The sequence below is a fragment of the Zingiber officinale genome, chromosome 11B, assembly GCF_018446385.1.
Source record: "Zingiber officinale cultivar Zhangliang chromosome 11B, Zo_v1.1, whole genome shotgun sequence".
NCBI lineage: Eukaryota > Viridiplantae > Streptophyta > Magnoliopsida > Zingiberales > Zingiberaceae > Zingiber > Zingiber officinale.
Genome location: NC_056007.1, coordinates 5,918,416 through 5,941,592, shown reverse-complemented (window position 1 = coordinate 5,941,592; position 23,177 = coordinate 5,918,416). Strand labels below are relative to the sequence as shown.

Here is a 23,177-nt window from a genome sequence, read left to right as displayed (position 1 = left end):
TTTGTGGATTCGTCCCAAAATTCGTCCCAAAATCTGGAACGAATTCTGGGACGAAAATAATTTTGTCCCAAATTACGATAGAATTGGGACAAATAATTTTCGTTGCCAAATTCGTCCCTATTTCAAATAATTTTTTCCAGCTTCAATCTCTTTCTGCAATACAATCCAAATACATACAAACCAAATTCAAATAACAAATAATATGCATTCAACACATCCTAATTTAACATTCAACACATACAAATTTAACATTCAACACATCGATCAACTCATAATTCAAGAAGTATAAAGTTTGCAACAAAGTTTACAATATCCATCTTGTTCAAGCTACTAGAAAATATGATACAAAGTTCAACAACCCAATGTTTTATAAATCCATCATCCAACCAACAACACTAAGAATACATATAGTCATCTTCATGAGCCACAAAATCTTTGATCCCCATCAAATCTCTTTTGCCTACATAACAACAAACAAATAAACTAGATCATGTCTAACAAGAAAGATTGTAAATATTATACGATATGACCATGTAAAAAGAATAATTGGAAACAAAACATAAATATGAAATTCCTTAAACATTCTAATAAAAGCCCTAAATATAATAAAAGTCATATTTACCAACGATATGAATCATCTATGTCATAACAACGGTAAAGAAAATTATAAGAATTATTTTGAAGCTAAGTACATGTATCGTAACTACGATACAACCTAATATAATTGACACATCATATAGAGAAAAAGAGAGAGATATTGTGAAGTATGATATTAGGGTTTAAATTTTCTCACTTAGTTAACTTTATTTTTCATTTTAATTTGCTGAATTTATAGGTTTGTCTTTGGTTGATATTTAATGTAAACTAAAGGATGTTTAAAATAATTGTTCATTTCATTGTGTTAACTAGTTGACAATTTCATATGAATAACTTTAGCACATTTTTAACAACTCTTTACAAAATATTAAGGTAGGAGGATGCATCGTTATCTAGTAAAGAATTTTAGAATAGTGTAATGTAATTCTAGATGAAATATAAAACTTTTATGTATCTATATAGTTTTGAAACTATACATAGATCAAATTCAGAACTTTTATGCATCATTATCATTGAAGACAAAACAAGAAAGAGTAACTTATCAAAAAGAATGAACACAATTAAACAACTATTTAAAGTTAATTTTAACATAATTATTTAAAGTTAACTTTATATAATTAAACAACTATAACATAATTATTTAAAGCTAACTTTATATATAGATCAGTCAATGCATATTAAAGAACTTAGGAATACCGAAAAGAGGTGAACAAATACAATTTTCTTCAACTACACTGAGATCGGACCAACTTGAGACCTGCACAAACAACATTATCAAATCAGGAAAAAAATAAAGTCAGAGTATTAGAGACTTCATTCATATTGCCTAATTATGCTTTAATTTTGTTACTGGTACACAACTAAGAATCATATAGATTAGTCTACGTCAAAGATAAGTCATCTCATACATTGACAGTGGAACAGTGCAAGAAGACAACAGACTTAACCTACAAATGGCAGAGTTGAAAAGTTAAAAAACCATTGATTAATGTGTAAAGCAGTAAACATAAGAAAAAAAAATCATCATACATTATTAAAATTATCAAAAATCATCACCGCCATCATCGTTATCATCGTAGGCATCATCATCGTCATCATTGGGAGGATTCTGACATTGAGCGGAGCTCAACTGAAGGTGTTGCATAATAAATTCTTGTTGTCGGCGCATTTCTCTAATATCTTTCTCCAAATTAGCCCGTTCTAGGTCTCTTTGCACCCTTTCTTGGTCTCTTTGCAAATTATTTCCTTGATGACTAACCTCATCAGTCAAGGTATTTACTTGGGTCGTAAGTGCTGATGTGGAGGAAGAAGTTCCAACTAATCTTTGGGTTCTACTCAAGGAACCCATCCCCAATATCCTTCCCCCTTTTGGTCCTCCACTGGCCTCTAACCATAAACTCAAATTATTGCCAACGGACTCCTCTATCGATGCCAGCTTGTGAGCATGTTTGAGCTAGCTCGAGTTGATCATATTTTTCCTGTTTTGTAAAACACATACGATATTGATTAGATATAATAGAAACACATATAATATTAAGACAATAATGGTAGGTAAATAATTAAATTTAAACCATATATTAAGGTAAAATAAAAATTAATTCCAACCTTGACTGCTTTTGCTCTCGCCCCACTCAATGTGTTATCTTTTTTTTAAAAGTGCGAGTGAAAGCATCAATGAAAGAAGGCTCCTTCCCTGTCTCCTTAGTCTAAAAAAACATTATTTCAAATAACGAAATAATTTGATATATATTAAAAATTTGTGAAAGAGTGAAACTATTACCATTCTCCGTCTATGCTCATCTATGTTAATGGAGCCTCCCGCATATATAGCACTTGAGTCACCAGAATTGTGAGATTGATTCATTCTATTCAGGTCACTCCTTTGTTTACTTTCCTCCGTTGCCCAAAATAGAGTGATCCTCTCCCAATTTTCTTCAGTGATGAAGTTTGGTTTTTTCCGCCGACTCTTTGCGTGACTTAATACATGTCTAATGTGATCGCCACATTTCTTTTTAAATATTCTTCGTATCTCCATTTCGTCATTCGGGTCCCAATTATTTAAGCGCTGAAATAGAAATTTATTTTATTATATAATCACTGTAAAATTGAAGTAAAGTTAAGAAAATTTACTTTGAACTCGCTCCACCAAAGTTGTTTTGTGGCTGGTGGAGTGCTTGAATATGTCAAAGAATCCCCTCCCCAATGGTTGTTCACGATCCTATTTATTTCTCGAACAACTTGTACCGGATTTTCAAAGCTGCATTAAATTACAAAATAATGATATTATATAATTAAGATAGATCTAACAAATAAAATATTTTATAGTACTTACGAATCACCGATGGGGACTAAAGGGGCTCTATCATTCCTAAACTCAGCAAATGAATTTCTTGCTGAGTCAGGAGGATCTGAGTGGACAGGTAACTGTTCTGGGTAAGGTACTTGTGGCGGCGAATATGAAACCGGTGCAGAAGGTACATGAGAAGGGCCCGGCTGATGAAGGGGTGGCATAGGTACACTGGCAGGAGAATATGATGCCGGTGGAGAAGACACATGGGATGGGCCTGCTTGAGTAGGGGGTGGATTAGGTTCACTGGCAGGTGATGGATGTGTCTGGTCCTGTGGTCGCCGTCTACGTCCATCACGTCGAAATATATGCTGGAAATTTCAACAATTTAATAAAGTTAATTACAGATCTAATACATAACAAAGGATAATTAAAAACTTACCATTTTTATGTAAAGATTATGGAAAAGGATGGAGGGGAAATTTATGAAATGTGACCTCTGATGACCTGTAGGAATAAATACAATGTGTTAACAGATAAAGTAAATCAAATTATAAAAGAGACAGTATATACAATAAAATATGGGAAATTTCTTTAAATAAGCTAACAAAACTTACCCATCATCAAAAATCAAAGTCATCATTGTCATTATCATCCTCATCCTCCTCTTCCTCTTCCTCCTCCTCTTCCTCTTCCTCTTCCTCCTCCTCCTCCTCCTCCTCCTCATCATCATCATCATCATCATCAATTTCACTTCTATCTACGTTGATTACTACACCGTTGGGATCTCGTAAAGTTGAAATAATATATTCCTCAGTCTGAAAGGTGTTTGAAACTTCCTCTTGTTGATATGCAATGTTTTCCCAACGTGCCTCAATTTTTTTTCGTGCTTTAGTTTTACAAACAGCCCACCAATCAATCTTATCGCGTTTCAAACTCGGATATGAAGAATAGAATACTTGAATTGCTTGTTGTACCAACACAAATGGTTCATATCTCTTATAAAATCTCTTATGATTTATTTCAACTAAATTATAATGTGGATGCACTTTCATCCCTCTAACAGGGTCAAACCAGCGACACATAAATAATATAACTTGCATTTGTGGTCCTGGGTATTCTACTTCTATAATTTCATCCAACAAACCATAAAAATCATTACTTGGACCTCCTTCATTGGATGACGATACGCACACCCCACTATTCATGGTATTCTTGCCCATTCCATAGTCTTGAGTATGAAAATTATATCCATTTATGAAATATGCTGGCCAAGTGCGTATGAATTTGGACCCCATGATAGATGGATTAGCCATTCTTGTTCAAGGTGAGATTGATTAGCTTGAACCTAAGGTCAAAACACAAATTGTTAAAAGTATGCATATGTATCACACAAATATAGATTTTTACTTACATATGATTTGAACCATGCAGCAAATTCTTCTTCACAAAATCGATCGAACTCTTGTGCCGATAATTCAGAATATAAGTTGGTAAATATCCTACTCAAAAAAACATATTGTTACACAAATAATTGAAAAAATAAAGAAATAAAAATAAAAATATATACTTACTCGTAATATGATGATACTTCTGGACAATTTAGTAAAATATATGTTTGGGCTGCTCGCCATTCTTTACCAGTTAAGTATCTTTGTTTACATGGTCCACTTGGTCGACCAAGGTAGTTAAAAATTGAAAATGAGGTAACATTTGGATCAATAGGACCCTCATCATTTCTGCCCGCTCTTCGCCTTTTGCATTGAACATGAGGTTCAAAATAATATGATGCAAAAGTGGTGACTTCCTCCACAATGTATGCATTAACAATAGAGGCTTCAACTCGTGCTTTATTTTTCACCTTTTTCTTCAAATGATATAAGAATCTGTTGAAGATATATAAAATTATATTAAATATATATATATATATATATAAATAATCCAGGAGTAGAAATATTTTTTTTTCATTCAAACATTCGAATTATACAAATAACACACTCTACCTTTCAAATGGATACATCCACCGAAAATGAACGGGTCCTCCAACTTTGGCCTCATATGGCAAGTGAACCAAAAGATGCTCCATGGAGTCAAAAAAAGAGGGTGGAAATATTCTTTCCAAATTGCACAAAATGATTGGAATATCTCTCTCTAACTTCTCCATGTGTGAACGTTTCAAAACTGTTGAGCAAATATCATGTAGGAAAATACTTAACTCCGTAATCGCTCCCCATACAAATTGTGGTAAGAGTTCCTTAAAAGCAATAGGAATCAGTCTTTGCATTATGATATGACAATCATGACTTTTCATACCAATTAACTTCCATTCTTTCATATCAACACATCTTCCAAGATTAGAGACATACCCATCTGGAAATTTCAAAGATTTCAACCATTCACATAGGACACGTCTTTGATCCTTATTTAATGTATAAATTGCCTTTGGCTTTGGTCCTCTACTATTTTCATCGACATCAAGAGTGGGTCTTTTACATATGAGTCGCATATCTTTTCTTGCATTGAGATTGTCTTTTGTTTTTCCGGTGATATCCATCACAGTATTTATCAGATTATCAAAAACATTCTTCTCAATATGCATTACATCGAGATTATGATGTATCAAATGACTAAACCAATACGGTAAATCCCAAAATATACTTCGTTTAGTCCATTTATGTGTACTCCCATATTCATAATTTGTACCATATGGTTGTTCAATAACAGAGGAAAAGTGATGCACTCTGTACCAAATATCTTAACCAGTCAATCTCAATGGCGGAAGTGTTCTTTCGATCCTATTTTTAGTGAATTCATCTTTATTCTTTCTGAACTTATGATTTGTTGGTAAGAATTGCCTATGACAATCAAAATAACTTGGTTTCTTTCCGTGTTTCAATCTGAATGACTTTGATCTCTCCATACATATTGGGCATCCCAAGATCCCAGCAGTACTCCAACCTGATAGCATACCATAAGCTGGAAAGTCATTTATGGTCCAAAGAAGAGCAGCCTTCAGTATAAACATCTGGTTAGAATGAACATCGTATGTAGGAACACCTTCATCCCATAGTTGTTTAAGTTCTGCTATCAGAGGTTGCATATAAATATCTATTAACTTTTTTGGATTTTGCGGACCTGGTACAACCAATGTTAAAAACATATAAGGTGTTTTCATGCACATCCCAGGCGGAAGATTATACGGCGTTAAAATAACTGGCCAACAAGAATAATTTCTTCCTGATTTACCAAACGGAGCAAATCCATCAGCACATAGACATAATCTAATATTTCTAGTCTCCTTTGCAAAATCTGGATATGTTCTATCAAAATTTTTCCAAGCATCTGCATCTGATGGATGGCACATTAAACCCTCTTCTGTTTGATGAGTTGCATGCCAAGTCATGTGTTCCGCAGTTGCCTTTGATGCATACAATCTTTGTAACCTAGGAGTTAAAGGTAAATAAAACAATTGGCTGTGTGCTTTACGTCGTTGTTGACTCCTGGTTGTCTTATACCTATCTTGATTACAGAATTTACAAACCTCTACTTCTGCATCATCTCCCCAATATAGCATACAACCATCTCTGCAAACATCAATTCTTTCAACTGGAAGACCTAAATCTTTCACCAGTTTTTTCATACTGTAAAAATCAAGAGGCAAACTGTGATCACGTGGCAATGTATCGTCAAACGCTTGAACAACATCATTAAAACAATCTTGCGACATATTATGATCTGCCTTTATATTTAATAATCTGGATGTGAGAGATAATTTAGTCTGACTGTCACAACCGGAATATAATGGTTCATTTGCAGCACTCAATACTTCTTGAAATTTGTAATATATTTCATCCAGACCTGGTACATCAGGCTCCTCCAACGGCAATGTATTAGTGGCAAACATTTGTTCACTTGTTGGAGGAAAACTAGAACTTGCACCAAGCGTCTCGGGAATATAATTCTGACAACTTGCATCAATTACCATCCTCTGATATGGATTGAATTGTTCATAATAACTCTGATCCCCACTAGCAGAGGCTTGAAAATTCCGTCCATAATCCTCATCAGATATGAACGGTTCGCCATGACTTGTCCAATTATAATAATTGAGAGTAAAACCAAATCTACAAAGATGTTCTTCAACTTTATCGGTGGGTAAAAATTTCCCATTGTGACATTTTCTACACGCGCACCTTATCTTCTTGCCATCCATATACATAACTTGAGTAGATGCAAAATTTAAAAATTGCCTCAGTCCAGTGATAAACTCAGGAGTTAACCCCTGACGATTAGGCAAATTTTTGTTATACATCCAACTTCGCTCATTCTGCATTTTACCTGAATTCAACTGTTTAGTTAAACATTATTAAAAGTTACTATACATAAATCTTATCATTGAAGACAAAACAAAAAACAACAGCTAATTAAAAAGACGGAACGCAATTAATCAACTATAATAAAATTATTTAAAGCTAACTTTATATACAAAGTAAATGCATAATAACGAACTTAAGAATACCGAAAAGAAGTCAACAAATACAGGTCTTCAACTACACTGAGATCACGCCAAAATGAGACCTGCACAAAAGAACATTATCAATTCAGACAGTAATTTTTGAATATTAACTTAAACAACTGATAAAATGGTGCACGGCGACAGGCATAAACAGTCCAGCCAACTGCCAAAATGGTGCACAGCGGCAGCCATACGCCGTCCAGCCATCGCCTAGCAGCGGGCAGCCACACGCCGGCCAGCCCGCGCCTGCCCGCGGCCAGGCAGCTCCTTGCGGCGGCAGGCAGCGCCTGCCCGCGGCCAGCCCGCGCCGGCAGGGAGTCCCGCGACGGCGAGAGAGAGAGATCCGAGAGCGTTTTGCTTACCAAACGAAAACCTTCCACCGCCGATCGTCGTAGATCACGCCGTCGTCGGTCGGAGATGTGGCCGAAACCTGGAAATCGCAGATGGGAAGAAGGGGGAACGGGGGAGAGAGAGGAAAGAAAAGAGAGAAGGGAAAAAGAATCGGGTTGGGAATTAGATCTAGGGTTTTTAGGAACAAATATTTTTTGTTCCCAATTTCGTCCCTATATTTGGGACAAATTTCTGGATTCGTCCCAAATTTTGGGACGAATCCAAGATTCGTCCCAAACTTTGGGACGAATCCAGGATTCGTCCCAAAACTTAAATTAATTTAAAATAAATTAAATCAAAGACCGAAAGCTTATATCTTGACCTAGAGACATCAGAATTTGATGAAACAAATTTCTATGCGTTCGTATCATTGCCCTGATCATAAATATGTCACCATCCATAATTTTTAATTAATAATTTAATTTATTCAAATTTTTAATACCAAATTAGGTCAAATTGGAATTAAAAAATTCCAAAAATAAATATATTTGGTAAAAAATATTTTTATGGATATATTTACGATCAGGACAACGATACGAACGCATAGAAATTTATTTCATCAAATTCCGATGTCTCTAGGTCCGTATATGAGGCGTCCCATTTTATTTTATTTTTTTTAAGATAATTAAATTTTTGGGACGAATCTCTGGATTCGTCCCAAATTTTGGGATGAATCCAGATATTCGTCCCAAACTTTGGGACGAATTCCTGGATTCGTCCCAAATTTTGGGACGAATCCAGGATTCGTCCCAAAACTTAAATTAATTTAAAATAAATTAAATCAAAGACCGAAAGCTTATATCTTGACCTAGAGACATCGGAATTTGATGAAACAAGTTTCTATGCGTTCATATCATTGCCTTGATCGTAAATATGTCACCATCCATATTTTTTAAATATTATTTTAAGTGATTCAAATTTTTAATACCAAATTACGTCAAATTGGAATTAAAACATTCCAAAACTAAATATATTTGGTAAAAAATATTTTTATGGATATATTTACGATCAGGACAACGATACGAACGCATAGAAATTTATTTCATCAAATTCTGATGTCTCTAGGTCCGTATATGACGCGTCCCATTTTGTTTTTTTTAAGATAATTAATTTTGGGACGAATCTGGATTCGTCCCAAAATTTGGGACGAATCCAGATATTCGTCTCAAACTTTGGGACGAATCCTGGATTCGTCCCAAATTTTGGGACGAATCCAGGATTCGTCCCAAAACTTAAATTAATTTAAAATAAATTAAATCAAAGACCGAAAGCTTATATCTTGACCTAGAGACATCGGAATTTGATGAAACAAGTTTCTATGCGTTCGTATCGTTGCCCTGATCGTAAATATGTCACCATCCATATTTTTTAATTAATAATTTAATTTATTTAAATTTTTCATACCAAATTAGGTCAAATTGGAATAAAAAATTCCAAAAATAAATATATTTGTGAAAAAAAAATTTTATGTATATATTTACGATCAGGACAACGATACAAACGCATAGAAATTTGTTTCATCAAATTCCGATGTCTCTAGGTAGATATTTTTTAATACATATATAGGTTGCTATTAACTAAAAAGGTGTTGTGCAGTGAACGGTTGTAAATTAGTGTCTGAAAACTTAAATATGGACCTAGAGACATCGGAATTTGATGAAAAAAGTTTCTATGCGTTCGTATCGTTGCCTTGATCGTAAATATGTCACCATCCATATTTTTTAAATATTATTTTAAGTGATTCAAATTTTTAATACCAAATTAGGTCAAATTGGAATTAAAAAATTCCAAAAATAAATATATTTGGTAAAAAATATTTTTATGGATATATTTACGATCAGGACAACGATACGAACGCATAGAAATTTATTTCATCAAATTCTGATGTCTCTAGGTCCGTATATGACGCGTCCCATTTTGTTTTTTTTTTTAAGATAATTAAATTTTTGGGACGAATCTCTGGATTCGTCCCAAAATTTAAATTAATTTAAAATAAATTAAATCAAAGACCGAAAGCTTATATCTTGACCTAGAGACATCGGAATTTGATGAAACAAGTTTCTATGCATTCGTATCATTGCCCTGATCGTAAATATGTCACCATCCATATTTTTTAATTAATAATTTAATTTATTTAAATTTTTCATACCAAATTAGGTCAAATTGGAATAAAAAATTCCAAAAATAAATATATTTGTGAAAAAATATTTTATGTATATATTTACGATCAGGACAACGATACAAACGCATAGAAATTTGTTTCATCAAATTCCGATGTCTCTAGGTAGATATTTTTTAATACATATATAGGTTGCTATTAACTAAAAAGGTATTGTGCAGTGAACGGTTGTAAATTAGTGTCTGAAAACTTAAATATGGACCTAGAGACATCGGAATTTGATGAAAAAAGTTTCTATGCGTTCGTATCGTTGCCTTGATCGTAAATATGTCACCATCCATATTTTTTAAATATTATTTTAAGTGATTCAAATTTTTAATACCAAATTAGGTCAAATTGGAATTAAAAAATTCCAAAAATAAATATATTTGGTAAAAAATATTTTTATGGATATATTTATGATCAGGACAACGATACGAACGCATAGAAATTTATTTCATCAAATTCTGATGTCTCTAGGTCCGTATATGACGCATCCCATTTTGTTTTTTTTTTTAAGATAATTAAATTTTTGGGACGAATCTCTGGATTCGTCCCAAAATTTGGGACGAATGCAGATATTCGTCCCAAACTTTGGGACGAATCCAGGATTCGTCCCAAAACTTAAATTAATTAAAAATAAATTAAATCAAAGACCGAAAGCTTATATCTTGACCTAGAGACATCGGAATTTGATGAAACAAGTTTCTATGCGTTCGTATCGTTGCCCTGATCGTAAATATGTCACCATCCATATTTTTTAATTAATAATTTAATTTATTTAAATTTTTCATACCAAATTAGGTCAAATTGGAATAAAAAATTCCAAAAATAAATATATTTGTGAAAAAAAAATTTTATGTATATATTTACGATCAGGACAATGATACAAACGCATAGAAATTTGTTTCATCAAATTCCGATGTCTCTAGGTAGATATTTTTTAATACATATATAGGTTGCTATTAACTAAAAAGGTGTTGTGCAGTGAATGGTTGTAAATTAGTGTCTGAAAACTTAAATATGGACCTAGATACATCGGAATTTTATGAAAAAAGTTTCTATGCGTTCGTATCGTTGCCTTGATCGTAAATATGTCACCATCCATATTTTTTAAATATTATTTTAAGTGATTCAAATTTTTAATACCAAATTAGGTCAAATTGGAATTAAAAAATTCCAAAAATAAATATATTTGGTAAAAAATATTTTTATGGATATATTTACGATCAGGACAACGATACGAACGCATAGAAATTTATTTCATCAAATTCTGATGTCTCTAGGTCCGTATATGACGCGTCCCTTTTGGTTTTTTTTTTAAGATAATTAAATTTTTGGGACGAATCCAGGATTCGTCCCAAAACTTAAATTAATTTAAAATAAATTAAATCAAAGACCGCAGTGAACGGTTGTAAATTAATGTCTGAAAACTTAAATATGGACCTAGAGACATCGGAATTTGATGAAACAAGTTTCTATGCATTCGTATCATTGCCCTGATCGTAAATATGTCACCATCCATATTTTTTAATTATTAATTTAATTTCTTTAAATTTTTGATATTAAATCAGGTCAAATTAGAATTAAAAATTCCAAAAATAAATATATTTGTTAAAAAATATTTTTATGTATATATTTACGATCAGGACTATGATACGAATGCATAGAAATTTATTTCATCAAATTCATGCCTCTAGGTCCGTATATGAGGCGTCCCATTTTGTTTTTTTTTTAAGATAATTAAATTTTTGGGACGAATCTCTGGATTCGTCCCAAAACTTAAATTAATTTAAAATAAATTAAATCAAAGACCGAAAGCTTATATCTTGACCTAGAGACATCAGAATTTGATGAAACAAATTTCTATGTGTTCGTATCATTGCCCTGATCATAAATATGTCACCATCCATAATTTTTAATTAATAATTTAATTTATTTAAATTTTGTATACCAAATTAGGTAAAATTAGAATTAAAAATTCCAAAAATAAATATATTTGTTAAAAAATATTTTTATGTATATATTTACGATCAGGACAATGATACGAACGCATAGAAATTTATTTCATTAAATTCCGATGTCTCTAGGTCCGTATATGAGGCGTCCCATTTTGTTTTTTTTTTTAAGATAATTAAATTTTTGGGACGAATCCTGGATTCGTCCCAAATTTTGGGACGAATCCAGGATTCGTCCCAAAACTAAATTTAATTTAAATTACATTAAATCAAAGACCGAAAGCTTATATCTTGACCTAGAGACATCGGAATTTGATGAAATAAATTTCTATGCGTTCGTATCATTGTCCTGATCGTAAATATATCCATAAAAATATTTATTACCAAATATATTTATTTTTGGCATTTTTTAATTCCAATTTGACCTAATTTGGTATTATAAATTTGAATCACTTAAAATATTATTTAAAAAATATGGATGGTGACATATTTACGATCAAATTAATGATACGAATGCATAGAAACTTGTTTTATCAAATTTCGATGTCTCTAGGTCAAGATATAAGCCTTCGATATTTGATTGTCTTTTTTTAAAAATAATGTCATTTTTGGAACAAATCCTGGATTCGTCCCAGATTTTGGGACGAATCCTGGATTCGTCCCAGAATTTGGGACGAATTCTGAATTCGTCCCAGAATTTGGGACGAATCTAGTATTTGTCCCAAAATCTGGGACGAATTCTGAATTCGTTCCAGATTTGGCGACGAATTTAGCAACGAAATGTTCTATTGTTGCAAATTTGAAACAAAACTTTTTTGTTGCAATTTTCGTTGGTTATTTGGGTCGAAATTTTTTTTCGACCCAAAATTTGTCGCAATTTTGGGACGAATAATTTTCGTTCCAAATATTTGTCCCCAAATATATGTTTTTTTGTAGTGGGCGTCATCCCTTTTGTTTTCACCTCGATACGAGCCACTCCAAAATCAGCAATGTATATGGATTTGTCTGTGAATATCAGAAGGTTATCCGACTTGAGATCCCTGTGTATAAATCCATGTTGGATATATGTGAATGGAAAATAGATAGAAAGAAAAGAAGTTTCATTGTGAATGAGACTTTAGTCCCACATTGGGAGTTTCAAGGTATATTAGTTGGTTTATATTAATTCACATGCATTGATGATGTGAACAAATGCAAGGGGAGAGACTCTCTTTCACGCGTGGGTGCGTAGGAGATACAAATCCAGGATTTGGATTGCATTGAATCAAGTTGACTCGTGTGTGAGCACGACCTGCATGCGCCGAAAAGGTTACATATACAGAAAAGTTGAAGCTCTCCACTTACGTTCTCCCTCCTCCTCTACCCGTGATAGCAGCCGGGTACCTCTCAGTTCGTCATGACCACCAATGCTTGGTGGGAATCACGGTTAGCCGTTGTATCCTAGGAAACAAAAGGCTAGAGAAAGCCTCATAGCACAAACATCATGAATTCTTGCACAAATTATGGTTCCATCAACTGTGCTCTCTCCGGGTTGTTCTCCGACTTCTCAAGCAGCTTAATTGCGACATCTTCTCCATTGTAGGTTCCTTTGTAAAGCTTCCCGAAGGCACCCTGGACAAATGGCATGCCCATGTTAAGCTTATTGAGATCAAGAGTCCGATCCTCATAACCCTATAGAGTGTCAATCGGGTGTAGTGGATCCATCAACTGTTGGAATCGAAACGTAGCGGAATACATATACTAAATTATGGATTTCTTCGTGGTACATATACTTTTATACAAAATAACATAAAATATAATTCAAGTTCTCGATAGGCGTGAATGATATCACAGACAGATAAGAGCTCTACGTGTGACTCCTTTAGCGGTATCCACGCGCATGAGCCGTCAGGTGTTAGCCTTTTGGATAGATAAAGCCTTAGAAGCACTGCCGATCTCTTTCAATGGAAGAAAGCGAAGAAGAAGTAGAGGGAGAAATGGAGAGAAAATTTTCATCTTGAATCTTTTCAAGGATGACTACTTATAGTCTCCAAGGAATACGAAGAGTTAAGGTCTCTATTAATTTTTCATTTATGATCTCCATTAATTAGGAAGATGAAGAGTTATGACCTCCATAAATTCTTCATTTATGACCTTCATTAATTAGGAAGATGAAAAGTTATGACTCTTCAAATTTTTAAAGAACACAATGATTGTGTCTATCCAAATTCTCTACTTCCTATTCTTTGAATCAAATAAAACCATATCTGATCTTGATCCATATTAGCTTCCAATATTTTAGAATTAATTAATAATTCAATTAATTTTTATTCTAAATTAATCAATTGATTAATTTTAGTATCCACTAAAATAATCAATTATATATACATAATGTTCATGTCTACATGTTATATGTGCGACCCTTTAGGTTTTATATATGAAGGCAATGTAAATTCATACACAAACTAAAGTAACCATCTAGCAATTTTTAGTCACTCAACGTGATAAAATTAATATCAATCATAACTATAAAACACCATGAACCTATTACTCTATAATTCAATTTTTCATCTAAGCCTACATCCCAATTAATTCGGTACATTTTGCATCATTACCAAATTAATTATTTTATTTAATTTACAAGATATAATAGATTTATCTTGAATGATAAATCATTCCTCCCATAGCCATGAGTTTCGAGTCACTAATATCTCTATCAAGCTACCATGATGTTATCTCCTAATTCAAGAGAGTGATGAATCCTCTATTGACTCAACATTATTCTCTTTACGCTTTGCTAAACACCCAACTACCTTATTAATCATAATCTGATTAAAGACTACTTTTAATGACATCAAAGTACATAACTCCGCACATAAAATAAATGAAGGTCTCAAGTGAAAAAAATCAGTTACACTCGTTCATAAGAGGAAAGACCAATAATGTTTAATATGTGATCTCCTCTTAATCGGGTCGTGTCCAATGTACCTCTAAGTTCAAGGCACCCCCAAGTATAACTTGAATATCCATCCCTTAGTCTATCTCGATGTAACGCCCCGCCTTCTACTAACTAAGCTATAAGATCGGGGGTTACGGTTGCTAAACTATTCTGTGGCTACCACTGATGTATGATGTGCGAAAAGCTGAACTAAATTAAAAACTCTGCTAATTGCTATTAAAACTGGAATTTATGTTCAAAATACACTTTCATTGTTGTATATATGCTAAAGGAGGGAATCTAAACTTTCCATGCTATATCATACAATAGAACACCATTCTAAGCTACCATTCTAAGCTATTTAATATATGTTTCTATCAAATTTAGCATGCTTGGGCAATTACTAAGCATATGAGTGGAACCATGAGTTTTGTATCAATACTCATACTAAAACTAAGCATTTATACAAACTAAACATGCCGCTAGCAGAACCAAAACATCCCATTTGATCAAGGAGCTAAAATCAGACGTTTCCAGCTGAAATCAGATTTCCTAATCGATTGAAGCTGAGACTTGATCGATTGAAAGGGCTTCAATCGATCCACTGATCGATCCAACGTGCTTCTGTGCACGGAAATTTTTTTTGAATCGATCAGCTGATCGATCCAGCCTGGGCCAATCGATCAGCTGATCGATTCAGCAGCTCTCTGTTCATGGAAATTACTTTCCGATCGATCGGCTAATCGATCCATGGCCAATCGATCCGCTGATTGATTCATCAACTCTCTGTACGCGGGAATCACTTCTCAATCGATCGGCTGATCGATTGAGGGCCCTCTAATCGATCGGCTGATTGATTGGAGTTCTGATTTCTGCTGCATTTCACCACTAATCCATATACAATGCACATGTATCAACTTAAAAACATCATAAGATTCCTAGGCATGTCATTATTGTCATTGTTCATTGTTTATTAACTAACATCAAAATAACTAGTAGTCTATGCATAACATGGTGCATACTTTCACAATTCGTGACATTTAACATTCTAAAGGTGCGGAATAATAAGTAAATAAGAAATTCTAATTCTTTAAACTTGCTAGTCTCCAAGAGTCTCTATTCCAAGTTCTTTCTCACATACATCTTGACACATTGCCCTCCAGCCTCCGCTAATCCATCTTCCCTTTACCTTTATCTGCATTATAAGGAAAAGGGAACTATAAGCTTGGGAGCTTAGTAAGAACCATCTACCTCACAAAACATGTATTAGATGAAATCATGTTTTTAAAAGATACTATTGGAAATGCATGCTGATAGTTATACTGAAAATGCTAAAACATGGCATACTGATATATGAGTCATGACAATCAAATACTGATCATAGAACTATCTTATTGTATCAATAAGAAAATTGAATGGATACATAAACTAAGCTAAACTAATGCTAGGCTAATGCTAAATCTGAATTGTATTCACATAACTGAATTGTGAAGTTTTGAAAACTATTTTTCATAATAGATAAAAATAATAATCATGCTACTGATGGACCCGACAACTGTACTTGCTATGCGTGCATCCCTAACTAGACCCGAGGTAACTAGTCCCGAATCTAGTAGGGTTTACTAGGTTATCTAAACCTAGGGGCGACTATGGGAGCCCAACCCAAAGACAACTAAGAGTCCATCACAGTGCCACTGATAAAAGTAAAATACTGATTCATAAGCTGATTTATCTTATCTTGCTCTTACTAGGTTATCTGAACATAGAGCTAGATTATCTGAACCTAGAGGCAACTATGAGAGCCCACCCGTTGGACCGTAGTCCCATATAAACTGAAGCAAGACTAAGCATACTATTTAAAATGCTTCTTTGGCATTTAACTGAGCTAATAAAATGCCTACTGTAGCTTTTAAATGTACTAGTCATTTTATCGAACACTTGGTGTGCTCTATCTCTCCTCTCTATTAGGGGACCACCTCTAGGCACCCGACACCGTCTAAAACTCAAAAACTGGAGAGGGAAAACATGTCTGGCACATCTAGAGGTGCTCAAATAAACCCTAATTTGGGAAGGAGGGTCAAATACACCATACGTGCCGAAAAATCTGCATATGGCTGAACTAAAAACATAAAAACATACGATTAACTACTTATACTGCAGGTGAGGGGTTACTTACTTCATGCGCTAGGTTTCTTACAGTTCTGACCACTAGGTTTTCTAAGAAGAAGATCTCCTCGACGATCTTCTTATGTCTACGCGTTCTTCTCGCGGAGATGAGTGCCCTCGTACTAGAGTCGTCGCCGGAAAGTGCTCCTACGACCCTAGGGATGGAACCCTAGGTCCCTTGGGGCTTGGTGTGCCGAGAGGGTGAGGAAGAGGGAGAGGGCGTCGATTGAGGGTGAGGGTGAGGAAGAGTTGCCGATCCAAAAATAATAAACCCTCGCTTAAATTTCCTATTTATATTAAGTGATTAATACGACCCAACTAAATCATAAATATAATTTCTCTCCTCTTCTTTCAGCACACCCCTGCTGGGGCCACCTGGTTACTAAAGTCATGCTATACGTTGTAGGGTCTAATAGTTCGCGGGTTCAATTCCCGCTTAGGCTATTTTACGTTTTTATTTAATTTTGCTACTTCTGCTACTCCAAAAATTCCATAAAAATATTCTAAAATTTCAGAAAAATAATAGAATATATCTAAAATTTATTTGAGAATTTTTGGGCGTTACAATCCCCCATACCATATAAAAAGTTCGTCCTCGAACTTAAAATAACTCTGGGTACCTCTGTCTCATACTAGCTTCTGTCTCCCAAGTTGCCTCTTCTGCGGTGTGATTTTGCCAAATGACTTTTACCAATGGTACCTCCTTGTTCCGTAATTTCTTAACTGCTCGGTCTATTATCTGAATAGGCCAATTGTCATAGCTGAGGTCTTCGCGGACTTGTACCGACTGGGGCTCAATCACCTGGGTGGCATCTGGGTTATGCTTCTTCAGCATAGAGACATGAAATACGTTATGGATAGCTGACATCTCCTGGGGTAGCTCTAACTCATATACTACCTTGCCAACTCTTCTGGTGATTAGGTATGGCCCCACATATCTGGGACTTAATTTGCTCTTCTTCCCAAAACGCATTACTCCCCTCATGGGAGTCACTCGGAAGAATACTGTATCCCCCACTGAAAACTCTAAGGGTCGACGCCGTGTATCAGTATAGCTTTTCTGGCGGCTCTGAGCTATCTCTATCCTCTAGCGAATCTGCTGTATAGCTGCTGTGGTATCTGCTACTAGATCTGTCTGAAGTTCTAATTCTTTCTGTTCACCACTTTCATACTAGCAGATTGGAGATCTACACCTCCGCCCGTAGAGAGCCTCATAGGGTGCCATGCCGATAGTGGCCTGATAGCTATTGTTGTATGCAAATTTTGCTAAACACAGATATTTACACCAACTTCCCTTGAAGTCTAGGGCACACGCTCGGAGCATATCTTCGAGTACCTGATTTACTCGCTCCGTCTGACCATCTGTCTGAGGATGGAAAGCTGTGCTAAACTTTATCCTGGTGCCCAATGCTGACTGTACATACTCCCAGAAGTGTGACGTGAATCTACTGTCTCTGTCTGAAATGATGGTCCGTGGAACTCCATGCAGTCTGACAATCTCCTTGAGATACAACTGAGCTAGCTGCTCCATGGAGTAGGATATCCAGATAGCTAAGAAGGGGGCTGATTTAGTCAATCTGTCGACTATTACCCAGATGGAATCAAAACCATTCGTGGTTCTGGGTAGTCCCACTATGAAATCCATGAAAATATCCTCCCACTTCCATTCTGGAATCTGAATAGGCTGTAGAACTCCTCCTGGTCTCTGGTGTTCTGCCTTGACCCTCTGACAGGACAGACAGGTACTGATATATCTAGCGATGTCTCTTTTCATCTTAGGCCACCAAAAATGTCTCTTTAGGTCTTGGTACATCTTGGTGGAACCAGGATGCATCGCATAAGGAGTCCTGTGAGCCTCGTCTAGGATCTTCCTCCGTAGTTTATCCTGATCTGGAATGCATAGTCTGTGACTAAAATATAATACCCCACTATCAGATACTCTGAACTCTTCACTTTCTGATTCTGCTATCCCTTGCTTGATTTTTTGAATCTCTGGGTCCTGATCCTGAGCTGTCTGGATGTCACCAAGCAGGGTAGATGCTAATGTTATAGTAGAGAGCTGCCCAACTATAAGTTTGAGATCGAAATCTGTAATTTCCTTTTGTAGGGGCGGTGACATGGCTGCTAGGGATAGTAAGGTGGCACTGGACTTCCTGCTAAGTACGTCTGTCACCTTATTGACTTTTCTTGGGTGGTAGAGGATGTCTATGTCATAGTCTTTGACCAGCTCGAGCCATCTGCGCTGTCGCATATTCAGATCCTTTTGGGGTGAAGAAGTACTTTAGACTTTGATGATCTATATACACTCTGCACTAAGCTCCATACACTCTGATGATCTGTATACACTTTGCACTGATGATCTATGCCATAGTCTTTGACCAGCTCGAGCCATCTGCGCTGTCGCATATTCAGATCCTTCTGGGTGAAGAAGTACTTTAGACTTTGATGATCTGTATACACTCTGCACTGAGCTCCATACAAGTAATGTCTCCAAATTTTGAGGGCGAAGACAACTGCTGCAAGCTCAAGGTCATGAGTAGGGTAGTTCCTATCATAGTCCTTGAGTTGTCTAGAGACATAGGCGATCACCCTGCCATTTTGCATCAGTACTGCTCCTAGTCCCAATTTAGAGGCATCACTGTAAATATCAAAGTTGTCTGTGTTTTCTGGCAGAGTCAGAATGGGAGCACTGGTCAATCTTCTTTTTAGCTCGATGAAGCTGTTCTCACAGTCCTCTGTCCACTGAAATTTTCTGTTCTTCCTAGTGAGAGCTGTCAGTGGGGAGGCTATCCTGGAGAAATCTTCTACAAATTTTCTGTAATAGCCTGCTAGTCCCAGAAAGCTTCTGATTTCACTGACGTTCTTAGGTCTTTTCCAGTTACTCACAGCCTCTATCTTACCGGGGTCTACTATGATACCATCCTTGGAGATGATGTGACCCAGGAAGGATATCTGATCGAGCCAGAATTCACATTTCGTGAACTTGGTGTATAGCTGGTTCTGCTGAAGGGTCTGCAGTACTATCTTCAAGTGCTCTGCGTGTTCTTCCTGAGTTCCAGAATAGATAAGAATGTCGTCGATGAACACGATAACAAACTTATCTAAGTATTCTCTGAATACTCTGTTCAAGAGGTCCATGAAAGTAGCTGGAGCATTCGTCATGCCAAAGGGCATGACTACGAACTCATAATGTTCGTATCTGGTCCTGAAAGCTGTATTGGGTATATCACCTTCTTTAACTCTCACTTGGTGATATCCCGATCTGAGGTCTATTTTTGAGAACACTGCTGCTCCCTTTAGCTGATCAAACAGGTCATCTATCCTGGGAAGAGGATACCTGTTCTTAATCGTGACTTGGTTTAGTGCCCGGTAGTCTATACACAGGCGCATGCTCCCGTCCTTCTTCTTCACGAACAATACAGGAGCTCCCCATGGTGAGTGACTAGGGCGTATGAAACCCTTGTCGAGCAGCTCCTGTAGTTGCTCCTGAAGTTCCTTCAGTTCTGCTGGAGTCATGCGGTAGGGTGCTTTGGAGATGAGATTTATATCGGGGACGAGTTTTATCTCAAATTCAATCTCTCTGTCTGGTGCTAGGCCCGGTAACTCCTCAGGGAAGACTGCTGGGTAGTCACATACAACTCGGACCTCTTCTAGCTTTTGGTTCTTGTCCTGACTGGTACTGACTACATGTGCTAGGAATCCCGTCCATCCTGAATCCAGTAGTTTCTGTGCTTTCAGAGCTGAGAGAAACTTCTTGGCCTTTCTCTTTGGTTCTCCGATGTACCCAAACTGCACTCCTGCTTCAGGTTGGAATACAACTTTCTATTTACGACACTTTATGGTGGCACCGTACTTGATCAGGAAGTCCATTCCCAAGATGACATCATAGTCAGCCATATCGAGCACTATAAGATCACCAAAGAGTTCTCTGTCCGCTATAATGACTGGCACTGCTCGGAGCTAGTGCGCGGATGCCATGATTTCTCCCGAAGGTAGTGTTGTCAAAAACTGACCACTGAGTACATCTGGAGACATTGCTAAATTTTCGGCAAATGTCCTGGATATATAAGAATGAGTTGCCCCAGTATCGAATAAGATAGTTGCACTTTGCTGTAAAATACTGATATGACCTGTAACAACTATCGATGCATTCACTACGTCCTCTCTGGTTAGTGAGTAGATTCTTGCGTTCGTCGTGGCTGAGGGGGCTTCTAGTCTGCCCTGGCTGATGTGTGGACCATCTAAAGCATCCTGCATATGGTGAAACTGTGCTAACTAGCCTCCGTACTGAATCGGCTGTGGTGGGGGAAAACTGGTCTTGTTCGGGCATTGTTTAGCCATATGCCCTTCCTGGCCACATTTGAAGCATCCTCATGTGCCCTTGCGACAAACTCTTGGGTGAAATTTCCCACAAGTGGAACACTTGGGATAGCTAAGCTGTTTACTAGATGGTCCTCCTTTTAGGTAACTCCCTGGTTTACGTTTGTTACTGGAGTTCCCTTTCCAGTTAGAGCTGTGGCCACAGTATTTCTGAGTACCTGAGCCTCCTTGGCCTTTGGACTCTGAGAATGCTTGCTTCTGCTGCTTGATGCTGATCTGGTAATGCTCGGTGATCAGAGCACTACTTACCAGTTCTTTAGTGGTTTGCGGCCTATGGACGCCGCTGGCCACGTTCAGTGCTATTTCCGGCCTTAGCATTATGAGCATCAGCCGGACTCGTTCTCTTTCGATGCTGACGAGTTCGGGGCACAGACGAGCCAACCTGTTGAATTTCTTCACGGCCTCCTCAACTGAAAGGTTGCCCTGACGAAATTCAGTGAACTCGTCGTAATGGCGGTTTGTGACCCGCATGTGAAAGAACTCCTCAAAGAATTCCCTTTCAAAGTCGGCCCAAATCATCTGGTTCACTGGGCGCTTTGCTTTAATCCTCTCCCACCACATACGTGCGTCTCCTGCCAGGCAGAAGGAGGCGCATTTCACCTTTTCATGCTCTGGCCAGTCCAGAAGCTCCATTGTACTCTCCAGTGTTTTGAACCAGACTTGGGCATCCCATGGTTCATTGGTGCCTGAGAAGTTCTCTGGCTTGATTTTCTGCCACTGGATCAGATAGGCTTCTCTCCTTACCCCCGCTGCTGGGGCTACTGGTGCTGTAGGTTGGGCTAGTGGAATCCCTGTAACTACTGGGTTGCTATGTTAGGTTCCGGGGTGGCAGTGAGAGTGTTCTGCTGATTATCCCTTAGGGTGGCTATCTCTTGTTGCTGTTCAGCTAGTTGCTTCTGTAACTGAGCCACTACCTCTGTAAGGTCTGGGGGAGGCACTAAGCTGTCCGCCTCATGCTGGGGCTCAGTAGCTGGTGCCCTTCTAGCTGGGCGTCCTCGTACCATTTCCTAGAGAAGTAGAGGACATACATAACTACTACTATCATGTTCACATAACTACTACTATCATGTTAGATGCTATCATATATAAACATGCTTTAGTTATCTATAAACATGAAAGCAAGAAACATAAATAAGTTGAGGTATTCTTACTTGGAAGCTGCAGGTTCAATGTTGATGTGTGTGTGGAGGAAGTATGGAACTTGCTCTGATACCACTCTGTAACGCCCCGCCTTCTACTAACTAAGCTATAAGATCGGGGGTTACGGTTGCTAAACTATTCTGTGGCTACCACTGATGTATGATGTGCGAAAAGGCTGAACTAAATTAAAAACTCTGCTAATTGCTATTAAAACTGGAATTTATGTTCAAAATACACTTTCATAGTTGTGCATATGCTAAAGGAGGGAATCTAAACTTTCCATGCTGTATCATACAATAGAACACCATTCTAAGCTACCATTCTAAGCTATTTAATATATGTTTCTATCAAATTTAGCATGCTTGGGCAATTACTAAGCATATGAGTGGAACCATGAGTTTTGTATCAAAACTCATACTAAAACTAAGCATTTATACAAACTAAACATGCCGCTAGCAGAACCAAACATCCCATTTGATTAAGGAGCTGAAATCAGACGTTTCCAGCTGAAATCAGACTTCCCAATCGATTGAAGCTGAGACTTGATCAATTGAAAGAGCTTCAATCGATCCACTGATCGATCCAACGTGCTTCTGTGCACGAAAATTTTTTTTGAATCGATCAGCTGATCGATCCAGCCTGGGCCAATCGATCAGCTGATCGATTCA

The 23,177-nt window shown here is 36.7% G+C and overlaps 1 pseudogene; it reads right to left on the bottom strand.

The window, feature by feature from the left end:
- LOC122035345 overlaps nucleotides 1–23,177 on the bottom strand; it is a 40,888-nt pseudogene that overhangs the window by 3,145 nt on the left and 14,566 nt on the right.